The sequence below is a fragment of the Eptatretus burgeri genome, chromosome 5 (assembly GCF_056783735.1).
Source record: "Eptatretus burgeri isolate ZD-2024b chromosome 5, Ebu_testis_v1, whole genome shotgun sequence".
Lineage (NCBI taxonomy): Eukaryota > Metazoa > Chordata > Myxini > Myxiniformes > Myxinidae > Eptatretus > Eptatretus burgeri.
In genome coordinates this window covers 108,309,977-108,327,496 of record NC_140965.1, presented here as the reverse complement: position 1 = coordinate 108,327,496, position 17,520 = coordinate 108,309,977, and the positions used below count along the sequence as shown (strand labels likewise).

General features: G+C 41.0%; 1 protein-coding gene across 8 annotated transcripts in view; it reads left to right on the top strand.

Annotated features, from left to right (window-relative positions):
- The window catches only part of LOC147027127 (uncharacterized), a 389,612-nt gene that overhangs the window by 76,540 nt on the left and 295,552 nt on the right, over positions 1-17,520 (top strand). The window lies entirely within an intron of this gene.

The window sequence follows — 17,520 nt, the reverse complement described above, 5'->3', positions numbered from 1 at the left end:
GTAAGGATGTCACAAAGGACACAAACAACAGGCACATATAACTAATGCAACGTGCTAAATAAGGCGGCGTATCAGACGCTGCATCAACGGCAGAAAACTTCCAGATTTTTTTTTTTCTACAACCTTTACAATCATTTTATTTCAATTGAATTATACACTTCAACACTGCAGAACACAAATCACCTCTTTCCACTTTCGAAACCCTTCCCTTTAGCAGTACTTGGACAAAATATTGCAGCATTTCGCATCATAACGATGAATCAAATTTTCCGCTCGTAGACCCCGCCCACGTCCTTGTTTTTTTTTTTTTTTTTTTTTTTTTTTTTTTTGTATACCTTGGTCGAGGCTCGTATGAGAGCTAACACACAACTCACAGCAAGGAGGCATGAGACAAGAGGGGCGGGAGTGGAAGGGACAAAACATTGGGGAACAGACACAGGTGAACTGTGGAAGGGAGAGGGATGGGGATGGGACGGGGAACATGGCGAGGGGAAGATGGACATTAAAGGGACTTTCAGGAAGGAAAGCAGGAGAATTGAAGGAAGTGGGCTTGGGTGGATTATCGGGGGTAGAAAAGATCGAGGATTTGGATGGGGGAAGATAAGAGGTGGTGGTGAACAGCTGTTTTGAAAGCCTGAAGGGAAGAATGGGAAAGAATAGAGTGAGGAAGTTTATTCCAAAGGCGGGAAAAAAGAGGAATGAAAGAGTGAAGATGAGCAGTGATTCGTGATTTTGGTAGTTTTACCAGAAGGGGGTTGTTGGCGGACCTTGAGCGCCCTGTGGAAATGTGGTTGGGACAAATCGCAGAGAGAGCAGGGGGGGCAAGGCTGGTGAGGAGTCGGTAGAAGACAGAAAGACCACCGACCAACCTGCGGTGATTGAGTGAGAGGCCCAAATACTCAGCTTCATTGCGGGAGATGCCAATGATCTTAAAAGCCCTGGTTTCGACAGCGTGAAGTCGAGAAAGGTGGGAGGCAGGAGCACCAGCCCAGAGGGGAGAGCAGTACTCCATCAGACAATGACATTCTTCAAGACAATGCAGGGTAATTTGTTCTCTGAACTCTCTGGAATATCATGAGATGCTGTATAACAGCACCATGCCGTTGCCTTGGCACCTGGACAGAATGTGCATACCTGATACACGTCCTCATTGATGTGAGTAAACTTATTGCTCGGTGTTCGTTTTAAATACTCCCCATTCACTGATTCATACATTGTGAAAAATCCAACTAAAACATACATATCTCATATCCTCTTTGCGAGTCCAAACAATACATTCTTATTATGTGCTCCTCAGCCTGCAATTGAGGCCACAAAGAGTTAATGTTGAATAAGGACGAGAGGTGATTAAGTATATCGTGAAACTGTGTGTAGCTAGGCTGCACTCGAAGCACCCATGATGTCTGCTGGCCGACCACCCCACAAGTGCTCCCTCATGTCTTTGAGCCACATTTGTTGCCGGCATAGCGCCACGTCATCGGTAAGTTCCTGCCAGAACATTTTGCAGCTTCAACTTTTGGCAGGCTATCCTGGGACTCATGCATACGTCACAGCTTTGCCTCTTTTATACTATTTTTCCTCGCTGTGCTTCAGCTCTGATTTCATGATCAACAAAGATCACTTCCGTTCGCATTCTCTTATTTTACTTTGGGGAATTTTTTTCTGCGAAGAAAATCATCAACAAACAAATCTTATTTAGTGAAGACTCGGCATGCATAACAAGCAATCCTTTTTCAGTGTCTTCTGCTACATCTTTTGAACATGTTTTCGATGCTGATTGTTTTAATTGTTTTTTTTAGGAATAGCACAAGACTTTAATATTAATTGTATTTGGCAATTCCATGCCAAATACACTATTATTACTGGAATTCTTTATTATTATCTTGCCAAAACGAAGTTTTTGCAACATATGTTAGTCAGCTTGTATGTTTGTTTTTTTTGTTTGTCTGTCTGTAATCACGTATAAAAAATTTTGCAGAGCACAGTTATCATTGGAAATTTTTGTAACTTCGCATATCAGAGGCCTATAGAGGTCCCTTTCAGTGCACAATTTTGAAGGTCAAGGTCAAAGGTCAAGGTCACTGTCGCAAATCAGGGGAATCGACGAAACCCTTATTTTTTGAGTAATTTTGATCGGATCGTCTTCAAACTTCATGGGAATATAGTTCATGGTCTGGCGCTCAGCTGATTAATTTTTGGTGGCGATTGGCCTTGACCTTCATGGTTAGCACCTCAGGTCAAACATATTTGACCCCAAGGTCAAATTTTCAAGTTTTAGGAACCATATTGTGTCATACCTCAAATTGAACACCTCGATGAGTGCTTTCTAGACATGTCAAGCTTGAGACATTATGACGTCATTTGGTGAGGTTATGAGGCAAACGCATATTTTTCATGGTTACTCTAGAACGATTCTCATCAGAATCTCTCGTAGGCAGATATTCCTCAAGGAGTCGCTCCTGGTGGATAGCACCTCTGTTCACCTCAGTGTGACCTTATAGAAGTCACACGTGGTCACCTTTTGGCAAGATACGGGTCACCCTGGGGGTGACATTGGTTTATTTTTCATTATTTTCGTCACATCTATTGCCCTAAAACTCCTCCTTGGGCTTTTGTCTAGGAGCACTAACAATTATGTTCTTGAAATGGGCTGCTTTCAAGAAAGTGCAGTGTCAACTTTTGACCTTTAAATTCTCAAGGTTAAGGTCAAGGTCACACAAAACGTCAAAAACACATTTTGCCCCATATCTTCGCCCCACGGAAAGATACAGGTTAGCCGCTGATATTTTCTGATAGGGCACAACAGGGCCTACAAAAAATCTTATTTGACCAAAGTTGTGTGACCTATATCTTCTGAGATCGGTAGGCGTCAAAGTTCATGACGTTGCCAAATACGTATTCGCTGCAAGCGAATGCAGCCCTCGAGTTTTAAATTATTATTCCCCCAACTCTTGTATACTTATTAAGGTCTCGTACACAGGCACATATTATGTGCACGCAAAGGGCAATTATTTGCCCCATTTCTCCCTCTTTTCCTCATATATTCGTCTCCTCCTTCCTCTCTTCATTCCACCTCCTCACAATCGAATTTACCTCCTCTTTCCCCAAAGTCCCACTTTCCATTTCCCCAAGTCTCCCCCTCAATGCAAAACTTGAGTTGTAGTTTGGAAGATCCAGATGAAAAATAAATGAACCACCAACTAGCATGGCTACCCTGTAAGGTATGTCTCAGGTGAACAAGGATCTGAGAACGTGCCTTGTTGGGCACTTACACTAGTTGGTGGTGATTCCAATTTAGAATTCCTTTCATTTTTGTTTCTCTATTTTCTTTTTGTGAAACTCACCCCCTTCTCCATCAATTCCACCTTGAGCAGAAGTACATAATATATAAATGCTTCAAGTTTATAAATGCACATTTATTAGAAAACATGAGGGTGGTAAAATTTTTACCTGGTCTTTTGTTTATAACTAAGCTTGTATATAATCTCCAAGCCTGGTGTTGGCTTAGTGGTTTGGAAGGCTGACTTGGGATTCTAGAGTCCTGAGTTTGAGCCCTGTTGGCTGCTGAATTAACACCAAGTGGGGTTGACAGCCTGTCATCCTCCTGAGGTTGATGAAATGAGCACCAGTCTACTGGTGGAGGGGCACAGCATCATTGGCACAGCTGTGCTCCAAGAAATGGTCGGTGTGGCAACCCGTCCAAGATTGTGCCAAATAGCCAAGGAAAAACTGCTTTGGCAGTTCCAATGCTCTGTTCAAGAGTATGGACCACTATATACTCTCCACGGGCAATACTCACTCCACCGTGCAACTAATTTTCTGTTCATTTCAAGATGCCTGATCTTTTTTTTGGTTGTTGTTGACCGCTAATTTCATAATCGGTGGCTTAAGGTTGGAGCATCCGTTCTGAATATGGGAGGTCAGCGGTTCGCACCCGACCCTGACCGAGTCATACATGCCAAAGACTTTTTTTTTGAAATGGCAAGTGCTGCTTCTTTGCTTGACCCTCAGCCTTTAAAAATGACATAGCAAAGAAAAACAAATATATGTTGGCAACCACAGCAAAGGCTTTGACGGGTTATTTAATTATTCAATGTTCATGAGCAAGCTGGATACAAGCACAAACACAATCACAGAAGTGGAAGGGAAAACTGGGGAAGAAGCAAAAATGCAACAACAAAAACGATTTAAAATCATAAATCGAGGAGTATGAGGGAGTGAGGGGCTGGGGTGCAGGAGAGAGGATGAGGAACTCAACAACTTGGAGATGACAATATTTCTCTGCAACTGACACCTTTTTCATGCCAGGTGTTTGCATTTCAGGCAGCTTCTGAATTCTCCAGGAAGCTCTCTCACCCACCAACTGAGACTTAATTTACAAGTGTGAGAGCTAATGTCTCCACCTTCTACACGGAAACAGCAGGGAAGAAGCACCTGTTAGTACACCTTGGATGTCACACATCACCAATGAAAAATAAGAATCTGAACCATTTATTTCGCATCTTCAGACGCATCAAGCTGCCGAAGCAGGTTTTCCTTGGATAGGGGACACAGTCTTGGAGAAGGGTCACCGCTCTGACTCAGGATACTCGAATGGCTCGTTCTTCCCAGAAAGCTGTTATTAATTTTGCCAACCTCAGAAGGAGGTTGAGTGTTATTCTGAATAACACTCAGGATGACAGTCTGAATAACACCACTTGGTGTTATTTATAACAGCACGACAGGGGTTTAAACTCAGGACTCTAAGATCGTAAGCCAGCCACCAAAACCATTGAGGCTTCATTACACTGAACAACAAATTTCAAAAACATTTTTTTACTGGAGATGTGTAAAGTGATTAAGACTAATTTGGGTACGCTGATTTCAAAAATCATAACCGTTTTGCTGTATCACGTCAGGATTTTCAGGAACAGAAATATTCCCATTGCCTAGAAGTCAGGATTTCAATGAAATTTACATATGTCTTTAACATGTCTATTTCGTACAATTGTTGTTAACTTGTGTTATATTTCTTTCTTTCAGATAAAGATGAGTAGGCGTTCCTGTACCAATCATCCTGACAACTTCTGTTATGTCTGTGGTCGGTATACCAAAAAAGATCAACAGCGAAGTATATCTACAGCAGTGAAAATGAAGGCCGCCTACTTTCACTACTTCGGGTGTAAGGTGGGGGACCAAGAACAGAGCTGGGCACCACACATCTGCTGCACAAGCTGTCACACAACCTTGACTCAGTGGTTGGTGGGCAAGCGCGCGAGCATGCCATTTGCGGTGCCCATGATATGGCGTGAGCCGCAGAATCATCATGATGATTGTTATTTCTGCTGCACAAGCATCGCCGGCTTCAACAAGAAGAATAAAGGTCACATCAAGTACGCTGACTGCGTCTCTGCTCGTAAACCTGTGCTTCATGATGATGAGAACTCCGTTCCAACACCTCCAGCTGATCAGAACATAGCTGTAAGCAGTGGTGAAGGGGATGGTGATGATGAACCTTTTGAACCCGACACTCAAGAATCACACCTTCTGAACCAGGGAGACTTAAATGATCTTGTAAGAGATCTCTCGCTGTCAAAGGCGAAGGCAGAGCTGCTTGGATCAAGGCTGCAGCAGTGGAATCTACTTGAACCTAACACCAAGATATCCTTGTTCAGAGCACGTCACAGAGACATGGCTGAGTTCTTTGAGATGGAAGACACTATGACATTCTGCAGTGACATCAACGGTCTGTTGAAAGAACTTGGGTGTGATCACGATCCTGCAGACTGGCGCCTCTTCATCGACTCGGGGAAGAACAGCTTGAAGGCTGTTTTGCTCCACAATGGCAACGAGAAACCATCAGTCCCACTGGCTCACGCGTTCGGCATGACAGAGACCTATGAGACTATGCGGCAGCTGCTTGATTCCATCAAGTACAATGACTTCAACTGGCACATATGCGGAGACTTGAAAGTGGTGGCGCTGTTGTTAGGGCTGCAGTCAGGCTACACGAAATACATGTGCTTCCTTTGTCTCTGGGATAGCAGAGACGACAAGAATCACTGGACGAAGAAAGATTGGGAAGAGCGAAAAGAGCATGTACCTGGTCGACACAACGTGAAGAATGTCGCCCTTGTCGACCCAGCCAAGGTTTTCCTTCCACCACTCCACATAAAGCTCGGCTTGATGAAAAGTTTTGTACGGGCAATGGATCTGAATGGGCGTGGGTTTTTATACCTCAAGGAAAAGTTTGGCAACACCTTGTCGGAGGCCAAGATCAAGGCTGGTGTCTTTGTTGGACCGCAAATCCGACAGATTATGAAGGACGAAACTTTTCCGACAACTCTAAACCCCAAAGAGCTGGCAGCGTGGAGGAGCTTCAAAGCTGTGACGGACAACTTCTTGGGGAACGAGCGCGCGGACAACTATGAAGAAATAGTGCAGCAGCTGCTGGAGTCCTTCAGGAAACTTGGCTCCAGGATGTCCCTAAAAATCCATTTCCTACACCAGCACCTGAACTTCTTCCCTGACAACTTGGGAGCAGTCTCGGACGAGCACGGCGAGCGATTCCACCAAGAGATTTCACTCATGGAGACGCGTTACCAAGGGCGGCACAACCCGAACATGATGGGCGATTTCTGCTGGTTCCTGCATCGTGAAACTGACACAGAGCAGCACAAACGCAAAGCCAAATGCCTAAAGCATTTTTAATTACATTCTAGTGGAGTTTTTCTGTAATTTCTATAATTTTGAAGCATTCATGATGAAATAAATGAATAAATGAATTTTTGTAAATTTCATTGAAATCCTGACTTCTAGGCAATGGGAATATTTCTGTTACTGAAAATCCTGACGTGATACAGCAAAACGGTTATGATTTTTGAAATCAGCGTACCCAAATTAGTCTAAATCACTTTACACATCTCCAGTAAAAAAAATTTTGTTGTTCAGTGTTATCAATGACCTCATAATTTTCTGTTCCTTTACCAACCTTACTTCATTGGTTGTATTTTAAACAAGAGAAAGGAATACATCATTCAGATTTTGCTTTCAAAGTCTCCAACTAAGCAAAAACAGTCTACTTACCAGTTTCAACGTTTAATTGATGTAGACATACAGTTTTCTCTCAAATGATATGTATTTGCCAAAAAGAAAGTTTGTATGAATTTACCTTCCTTCTTACTTTTGTTGGGCTTGATAACCTTTCTCTTTTATATGTAAAGTTTTTAACTCCACCACCGAAGGTGAAGGGGGTTATGTTTTCACCCCTCTCTGTCTGTCTGTCTGTCTGTCTGTGTGCAGGATATCTCAGAAAGTTGTGGATAGATCTGGGTGAAATGTGGTGGGTAGGTTGGGAGTGTGACAAGATTGAACTGGTTCGATTATGGTGAAGATCAGGATCTGGATCCGACCACTATAAATGTTTTTAAAGTGATTCTTCACTATTGAGAGATAGGGCCAAAAACAAGATATAGCACGATATCTCAAAAATGTATCGGGTCCGATATGTTCTCGTGGATCAGGCATTGTGTGGCGGAGGTATGCACTCTACCGAGGGCCCTTCTAGTTTTATACTGTATCCTCTTCAATACAGTGATCAATGTGTCATGGTGGAGAGTTATGCACACATATCAAACGCAGGATGATAACATTACGAGATGTCATTGCACTTTTTTCACAAATATTTACAGGAATGATGGATAAATCAACATATCTGTGATTTGAACCTTCGATGCCACCTCTATGGCTCATAGAGGTGGCACCTTCGATGCCACCTCTATGAGCGACGTACTCGGATAATAATGCTAAACAGGTGAATCTCATGCTTGTTTTGTTGTCAGTATTATGGAGTCGTATACAAAATATGTGACTCTGGGTGTGGGGGAGTGTTTTCCAGTGTATCATGGCCTCAATAGGGAGTGGGTGGGGGAGGGGGGAGGGTATCAGAGCCACAGTCATGTGACACCATCTTCATTTTCATGGTTGTGGCCATCTTGGATTTTCCTTCACCGTGACAGGACATGTCAATTCAGAATGATGTTGAATTCGTCCAAAAATGGCATTGGCGCTGTTCGAATCAGTAATTCGAAACTACGAGAAGCATTTCCGAAAAGGAGGAAACAGGAAGTTCATTCAGGGGTTGAATAAATCATATCTTGAACATCTCTTCCACTTTACCATAAATTTTATCGGCAATTTATGAAAGTTGTGTGGAAGCAGAACCTTAATGCAATCATGCGGTTTCTTTGTTGTTCTTCTGATGTTGCTTTCCGCCAATTTTTGGCACGCTCGCTATTTCTCAATAGCCAGACGGAGGCCCCTGGAGTACCGGCGGAAAGTGGACGCAGTGACGTGCATCTCTGGCACATGCCCCCATACCTGACCTGACCTATTTCTCAAGCAATTCTTCACGGATTCACATCAAATTTTGCACAAATGTTCATCGACACATAGAGAAGTGTGCAATTACTTTCTGTCAGGATCTGGATCTTAACTGCAGAGAAATCATGGAATCTGTGGTGAAACAAGTTCATGCCACTCTGGGTGAGAGGGATGGAGCCTGGACAATGCAAACTTTAAAACTTGTATTTTATTTCCATTAAATTATATATTTGAACAATGTGGAACACAAATCGCTTGGTTTACATTTCCAAAAATCTTCAGCTTCGCAGTACTTGGGCAAAATTGTACACCGTCTTGATCAATCAGATTTTCGACTCGCAGAGCAGGGGAGCTTTGAGATTCTTTTTCTTCTTCCAATACACAGTTTCCACTGAAGTCCCTTGTCCTTTTTTTGAGACTTGGCCTGATGGGGTGAGGTATTCTGTGAACTCTCTCGTTTTTAGCTCGCCTGTTCGAAGAACAGAGCAATAGCGATACCCCCGGCGTGAGCGTCAGTGTCAGCATCAGCGAGAGCGTGAAAATGTTAAAGTTTTTGGTGCAAGTTATTTCCTTTCTAATGTTTTTATCTACCACACTATTTTTTAGCTTGCCTGTTCGAAGAACAGAGAGCAATAGCGATACCCCCGGCGTGAGCGTCAGTGTCAGCATCAGCGAGAGCGTGAAAATGTTAAAGTTTTTGGTGCAAGTTATTTCCTTTCTAATGTTTTTATCTACCACACTATTTTTTTAGCTTGCCTGTTCGAAGAACAGAGAGCTATTGCGATACCCCTGGCGTGAGCGTGAGAGTCAGCGTCAGCGTCAGCGAGAGCGTGAAAATGTAAAAGTTTTTGGTGCAAGTTATTTCCTTTCTAATGTTTTTATCTACCACCTTATTTTATACTGATTACAATATACAAATACATATATTGCTTTAAAATTATTTGGATCAGACTTCACTGCAATGCTTTATTTTAAAAAAAACATTATTAGACTCGTCTTTTAAAAACGATAAATGTAAACCAGGCGAGCATTGGGTGGCTTTGACACCAACTCTCTGGTAATACTTGTCTCACGTCTTCAATGTCCTTTATATTTCATATTCTATTGTAAAATACGATTCTTCCTGCTTTGTTTTGTTGTTATTCTCACTCAATTATCATGGTATTAATTGTATAAAGTGCTGAAATCAGGATGCAAAGAGCTGATCAGATATAAAATACTTGGGTATTATATAACCAGGGACATGATCCATTAGTGAGCACCTTGCTATCACTTGCCGAGCTGCCTGCTTGATTCAAACCTCTCAAGCAAGCACTCCACATAGCCACCAACCGTTTTGAATCCAACCACGGCGGCCATTGTTGGGTACGTTCCGTTTGCAAGCAGCTCGCTAAAGGCCCTGTCACACCTTGACGATTCAGCCAGCGTATGCCGACGTGTGAAAAATTTGTCTCAAACGCTGGCACTCGTCGAATACGTATGGGTAAGTTTTGTAAACGTTAAGAGCACGCTGGCATACGTCGTAGTATGCCGAGCTGTAAGACAAATTTTCCATGCTTGAAATTTTTCGACGTATGCCAGCGTATGTCTCACACGTTCCACATAACGCTGGCCATAAGTTGTAGGCACGTTACGCGATCGTTGACACGCGTCGACACACGTTACTTGTAAGTTGCTCATAAGTTGAAACACGTCGAGGTAATGGTTAGCGTCAGTGTTCCAGACTCCCTGTTTTGTTTTGTTTTTTTTTTTCCGCTTCGGTATGACAGTGACGTTAACACTTCGTTTCTCGTGCGGTTATAATATAATCTAATTAATAGGCTGCCGCTCAACGATTTAAATCATAACCGCACTAGAATTCGAAGTGTCAACATCACAGTCATACCAAAGAAAAAAAAAACCAGGGAGTGTGAAACACTGACGCTAACCATTACCTCAACGTGTTTCGACTTATGAGTAACTTACAAGTAACATGTGTCGACGTGTGTCAACGATTGCGTAACGTGCCTACAACATGTTACTCATAGGTTAGAAATAAGTTTCGGTTACGCTAAACATTACCTCGACGTGTTTCGACTTATGAGTAACTTACAAGTAACGTGTGTCAACGATTGCGTAACGTGCCTACAACTTATGGCCAGTGTATGCGTCATACGCCGAGTACGTCGAAAAATTTTCAACATGCGGAAAATTTGTCGACGCACTCGGCGTACTACGACGTATGCCAGCGCACTTCAGCGTGCTCTCAACGTATACAAAACTTACCCATAACGTATTCGATGTGTGCCAGCGTATTCGGCAAATTTTTCATACGTCGGCATACGCTGGCTAAAACGTCAAGGTGTGACAGCGGCTTGACACTTCGATGTCGAGTGCAGTTATGATTTGAATCGTCGAGCCGCAGCCTATGAATAGCCTACGACACGTGATCGTCGGCGATACGCTGCCGCGTGCTATGCATAAGATAGACTATCGTTGGGCATAGGTTCTGAACGCCGACAACACGCTCGGCATTCGTTGATATAAGTTATCTATATGTTATCGAAACGTTCTGTGTACGTTACTAACACGTTATGCATACATCCAACTCGTTATGAATACGTCCAAAACTGGAAAAAAAAACATCAATAGTTCAGCGTACGCCAGCGTTTTACATACATTTTGATACCTTGCCATACGCTGGCTAAAACGTCAAGGTGTGACAGGGCCCTTACCACTTGCCAAGTACCTCTCTCGATTGCTTGCTCCAGAAAAACCTTGCGCTTATGATATCCTGGGGCTTGCAAAGCAGTTGATACGGAACGGCTGGCTTGGCAAGCCATAGCAAGCTGCTCACAAATGTAACATACTCCAGTTCTGTTTTCTTTTATAATCAGAGGCATGATGAAACAAAAGCACATTTCATGCTTCCACTTTTTCTTCATTTTCTGTTTTATTCCTCTTTTTGCTTCTGCTCGGCTAATGCAAGCAACTTTCCTCTGACACAAAGTTCAAATTTCATCGTTTTTTTCCATTTACCTTGTTGCTGTTCAAATGCATTTGTTGTTGTTTTTTTTTTCTGTGTATTCCCTACATTTATGTCGATGGAAAATTAAGAATACTCCACTGCTGTGGAATTTTAAAGTGGTTTCTTTGTGGAATTATTTCACGGAGACCCTTTGCATGAAAGATACCAGACAAGTGTTCTATTCTTTCTTTGTTCGCGTGAGTGATTGCCGGCTGATGTATATCATGCTGCATGGAATCAATGCTTTGCCATAGGGCAGGAATATATTTCTAACCATTGAGCATAAAGACATGCTTTGGCAAGGATCCGCTGTATTTTCCACAAAAGGAAGATGCTCTAACAGGACTTGATTCCCTTTCAGTGACTTCAAAAAAAAAAACACTGGAAACTGTTAAGAGGTACAATTGTGCATGTGGGTGGACGTATTTTTGTACTTTTGTTGATATCTGACTCGCAGGGGATACCGTTGGGGAAGGGGGCCTCTTATACCCAGCGCTGCCTGGCTGAGTGAGTTATTGGCCTTTTGGCTGCAGGCCGGCGACAGAACTGCCTGAACCCTCATCCCAATACATGTATACAATTTATAGCGGCCTTTGGTGACCTCAAAAAAGATGTCAAGGCCCAACGTGTGGAAGCATAAGACCTTAACCAGATTCTGAAGTGTCTACACCTAAAATTTGGGGCCTCGAGGTGCTACTGTTCAGCCGTGAAAGAATATCACACAAAGGAACACACAGATGCACAAACAAACACTTGAAAATATTGACAAGATCATAACAATTGTTTTGTAGTTATTTATACATATATATATATATATATATATATATATATATATATATATATATATATATATATATATATATATATATTGTTGCAGCCACAGGTGCTGAGACACCAGCTTTTCACTCAGGGGGATTAATCCCTGGTTGTCCTCGGAAGAGCCGGACCTGTGGCCACCGCTCACAGTTAACGTTGTGGTACGGTGGGTTGTTTTAGAACCACAAACGCCACCCAGTTAACCACGAGTTCCAGTGTCCACCGTCTAATTATGCCATTTAACTAGAGGTCACGTGGTTACCTGAGCGGGAAGCATGCCCTCGGTAAAGCACCAATGATATCTCGATTAGATTTTAATTAGGGTGGCCGAGCGTTTTAACCGCTGGTGCGTGCTGACGATTTTTGGTCAAATCTGTGGTAATTACCTCCCAGTCTATCTCAGTTCGGACAATGCTAGTCCAATGGAAGGAAAGGACAAACCGGACAGGTTGGAAATCGGCAAATATTTTTAATAATAAAATAAATAAATGAAAATAACTTTTTATTTCTTGAGGTAAAGAAATGAATAAATTCCAAAGCAACTGAAATGAATAATTAAGCAGGCAAAATCAATCAAAATGACAGGAAAGAGACAGAGAGCAGATGCTTATCAGGTGTTGACTTACAACTATACACAGACAGGGGTACCCAGCAAATCATTCGGGGGGGGGGGGGGGAAACAGTCGTCTCGCTCACAAGAGAGAAGTCGTCTGTGAAGTGAAAACGTCCTGGTGTGTGTGTGTGTGTGTGTGTGTGTGTGTGTGTGTGTGTGTGTGTGTGTGTGTGTGTGTGTGTGTGTGTGTGTGTCTTTTCCGTCGCCAGCACCCAGCCTTGCTGAGCACCCACTCACTAACAACCTTGAATGCCAGTCGACGTCTGGGAGGCACTGAGATCATCTGTCGTGTATTTAGACCCTGGTGCTGTGACACGGGCAGCTCCTCACACTTCACGAAACTGTTGATGTCCAGTGACCCATACGGTCCGTTGGTGATTGACCTGCACCTCACTTGTTGGCGACCGACCCATGCCTCACTCGTTGTCGGTGCTGCTCACACCCACGCACACACCATATGCTCGCTTGCTCAAGCACTGGAAAGGACGAATAGTCTCATTGTTGGTGCTGGTCAGACACCCACACGCTCGCTCGCTTTCTTGTTTGCACGCTCACACTCTGGCTCGCTTGTCCGCTTCTTCTCTCATGCGCTTGCCCGCTTCTTGTTCGCTCGCACTTGCTCGCTCGTGCTTCCTTTCTCGCTTACTTCCCAACTTCTTGCTTGCTTCTCTTCTCATGCGCTTCCTCTCTCGCTTTCTTTCTCCTTTTTGAACGAAGCTCTCCAATTCTTTTTATATATCAATCTGTCTCGGCGGGCGCAGAGTCCCCCCATACTGGACAAGAAATACATGGACATAATACTGTTGCGAAAGAAATGTGTGTAAATGTGTCTGTCGTAAAGAAAAAAAGCTTCCCATAAGAGAGGGGATCTATTCTTCACCCTTCTCAATGCATCACATTTAAGATCCCATTAGACATGGGGATGGGGCTAATCTGAACATCTATTTCAGGAAATAACTGTCTGAGGACCTGGATGTGTGGATGCATTCATCAGACCGGATTCTAAAATCCGTAACTATATATATATATATATATATATATATATATATATATATATACATATATATATACATATGCATATACATATATATATATATATATATATATATATATATATATATATATATATATATATGCCTGGTGTTGGCGCAGTGGTTAGGGCAGCGGCTTGGGATCCAAAAGGTCCTGAGTTCAAGCCCCGTTCGGCCACTGAATTAATACACCAGGGGGTTGACTCAGCCTGTCATCCTTCCGAGGTCGGCGAAGTGAGTACCAGTGTACTGGGCCGGTGTATACCCCGGTTAAAATAGGTGTACCATATCCCTGTGTCGTAAGAGGCGACCAGGGTTGCGTCAGGAAGGGCATCCGGCGTAAAACATGTGCCAAATCACTATGCGGATCATACGGATGATCCGCTGTGGCGACCCCTGACGGGAGCAGCCGAAAGAAGAAGAAGAAGAAGATATATATATATATATATATATATATATATATATATATATATATATATATATATATATATATATATATATATATATATATATATATGTTCTGACATTGTGTTTATGAAATCCTGGGGAATATGTTGTGTTCACCCTGTTTACATCTACAAACGTAGCTCTTGATGCTTGGATTATAGCTTTGGATTCAATATATACTGTGAAGTTTGAACATTGTCTACAAATACAGTTGTAATTTAATTCACTTAAAAGTACACTTGTGTCTCCTAATATCCTTGTCCAGTATGTGATAATATGTGCATGCTCCTTCGTTAGTTGTTCACAACTTATGAAGTAGCAGGATGGGTCTATTAAAGTAGATGATTATAAAATGTCCGATGGATCATTGGATCCGTGTTTTAATGGAATTTATCACATGATAGAATTTACGTTTTCTTCTCGATTTAAAAAAAAAAACCCCAACAAACCCTGGATTGTTGTTACAGAACAAAACAATGAACCCTGGCGAGAGCCACTCCGTGGCTGAAATTCTGGACTTGCTGTTCGAGCCTTTTTCCCATTTTTTGGCAAAAACCTTAATTTGATTGTGCTTTTGTGTTTTCCAATTATGTGATTCTTGAAATGTTAGTGAAAATGGATTCTCCCAACTACAAACTTCTTTGATATATTTGCTTTTCCTCCTTCCAGTTATAAATTTCGAACTAATAATACAGCATACTCTCGCCAACACGCACTTAGCAACTGTGTCAAGTATGCTCGGACCCCAATGTGAGTTGTTAGGAAGGTTTTAGTGCTGCATGAATGAATGAATATCGCAAACTATTTCCCATACTATACATTACATTTGTTATTTATTTCCACATTATTTGATAGACTTTAGTGGCAAAGCTTATGAAAGGCAATGGTGGGATGTTTTGTATTTCCATCATTGTAGAATGTCACCTGTGAAGAACAGCACGCACATTCCACCATGTAGCACTGCAACTGGCATGAACTCAAATTAACAACTTTATTACCTCCACCACCGAAAGTGAAGGAGGTTGTGTTTTCACACCTTTCTGTCTGTCTGTTTGTCTGTCTGTTTGTGTACAGGATATCTCAAAAAGTTGTGGACAGGTTGCGTGTGTGACAAGGACGAATTGATTAGATTTTGGTGAAGATCCGGATCCAGATCCGACTACAAGAATTTTTTAAGTGCTTCTTCACCATTGAGTGAAAGGGCCAAAATGATAAAAAGCACAATATCTCAAAAAGTTAAGAATGGATTTGGACGAAAGTTGGTGGACATGCTTGGTGTGTGATAAGGAAGAGTTGACTCAATTTTGGTGAAGATCGAATTAGGATCTAGATACGAGAATTATTTAATTTTTAAAGTGATTCTTCAATATTGAGAAATCGGGCCAAAAACGATATAGTACTGTATCACATGATATTTCAAACATGTATTGGGCCCGATATGCTTTCATGGATCAGGCATTATGTGGTGGAGGTATGCACTCCACCGAGTGCCCTTCAAGTTTGGAATACATTTATTCGGGGATTTAAAGCTGCAAGAAAATATGTTCGCAATGAAAATACGAACAACTGAGTTATCCAGATGACCCGAAGCACGCGTTAAGATCAGCAATCATTCTTCACCTGCTTTTTGTGAAAGCAGGAAATGTATGCTAAAATTGGTGGCTCATAGCATTGTTCATATTTTTATCTCCCAATGCACAAAATAAGTTTTACTGATCTCATATTTCCTCTCCAAAATGCAACAGAGATCCAAGCACTATCCTGTGCATGATGCAGTCATGACTCATAAACATCCAGTTTGCCTCTGGGTTATTTAGTCTGAGATTTATTCCCCAGAAACTGGGCTCCAAATACAACCTGCTGCCTTGGTACTTCGCAGGCTGCGTTATTTTGAGAAGTAAGCTATCCGGAGGGAATGCTAAGCTTGCATTCTTGCTTGCTTGCACAGTTTGCTTATAAACATCATATATCCGGTGAGTTTTTTTTAAAGTAAGCCTTTGGACGAGCGATAACTCAATTAAGTCCTCCCTTAAGTTTCTGTTCCATCAATCGTTGATGTTTAAAACGACAATGATGATGATGGTCATGACAATGACATTTCCAGCATGTGCTTATGATTGGGGAGGACCACAAGATTGTTCATCTGGCCAATCAAATGATAATAGTGTTTTCAAGTTATGCAAGTTTCATCGACTTGATTATGATTCTTTACTCCTGGGTTTTGTGGCATGTAAGACTGGGACATATTTCACAAAAAAGGACAAGCTTTGATTTGCTGAGGCATAACTTCACTTTCTGCATGCTTTCAACACCTGAAAGCACATTACTTGCTGTTGAAAATATAATGTAAGCATGCTAACACTGAACTATTGTTCCAGTCTTCATCTTGAGCTATAAATCATCCAGGGTGTTTTTTTATCGAGAATTTAATGTCCATGGAGGTGCAATCCACCCCCCGCCGAAATTTCCAGGATATGGCCAAGCAAAAATACAACCATCACTTCAGCAGAAATTTAAATAAATCGTGTGTATAATTAGAATGGCACTCGGTAGAGTGTATGCCTCTGCCAAGCTGATTCGTTTATGCTTTGATTAGTTTACGCCTCACCCTTCTCAATGCATCACATTTAAAATCCCATTAGACATGGGGATGGGGCTAATCTGAACATGCATTTCAGGAAATAACTGTCTGAGGTCCTGGATGTGTGGATGCATATATGTATGTATATATATATATATATATATATATATATATATATATATATATATATATATATATATATATATATATGTATATATATATATATATATCTATATATATGTGTATATATATATATGTATATATATATGTATATATATATATATATATATATATATATATATGTATATATATATATACATATATATATATATATATATATATATATGTATATATATATATGTATATATATATATGTATATATGTATATATATGTATATATATATATATATATATATATATATATATATATATATATATATATATATATATATATGTATATGTATATATATATGTATATGTATATATATATGTATATATATATGTATATATATATATATATATATATATATATATATATATATATATATATATGTATATGTATATATATATATATGTATATATATATATATATATATGTATATATATATATATATATATATATATATATATATATATATATGTATATATATATATATATATATTG